Source organism: Pongo abelii, chromosome 12 (assembly GCF_028885655.2).
Source record: "Pongo abelii isolate AG06213 chromosome 12, NHGRI_mPonAbe1-v2.0_pri, whole genome shotgun sequence".
Taxonomy (NCBI): Eukaryota; Metazoa; Chordata; class Mammalia; order Primates; family Hominidae; genus Pongo; species Pongo abelii.
This window is the reverse complement of record NC_071997.2, coordinates 48,460,065-48,460,685: the sequence shown is the minus strand read 5'-3', so window position 1 is coordinate 48,460,685 and position 621 is coordinate 48,460,065. Positions and strand designations below refer to the sequence as shown.

The 621-nt window shown below is 26.2% G+C and overlaps 1 pseudogene; it reads left to right on the top strand.

Moving 5' to 3' along the window:
• Nucleotides 1–282: 282 nt before the first annotated feature.
• On the top strand, nt 283–381 carry LOC112132139 (U6 spliceosomal RNA; annotated as a pseudogene).
• Nucleotides 382–621: the final 240 nt, after the last annotated feature.

Below are 621 nucleotides of genomic sequence, written 5' to 3'. Positions count from 1 at the left end.
GCACATAAGTGGGATTCAATAAACACTAAGTCAAATATTAACTTTCTAAAGGGTCTTCAATTTGCATATATATTTAGGTTCGATCATATGATGTTAACAATATTTGAGAATTTTTACTTCTCAAATAAAAATAAAAATTGGTATAAAAGTAACAATTTCATATTGATCCAATTAAAATATTACATTAAGATATTCACTTATGTTAATTTCCTGTATAACCAACTTTGTATATAGTAAATACAAACTGTACTTTTACTATAAAAATAAATAAGTGAAGGTCCAGTTTGGCAACACATATGTTAAATGGGAATGACACAGAAAAGATTAGCTTGGCCCCTGTGCAAGGATGACATAAATATTTATAAAATGTTTCATATTTAAAAATAAATAAGTAAATGAGTTAATGAGTGATCTATTGGTCCCTTATAATATCTTTACTCATGGTAGAATTGAACCATAAATTTGGATAAGCTGAATCTCAAAGTTGGTGTTAAATGACCGCAATAGAAAAGATTTGAAAAAAGTTGAAAAAGCTTTGTGGATTTTTATATATTTATAGGAGTATGCTCTCATTATGATAATAATTGCATTTGTCCATTTTAAAATATGCAACACATTTTC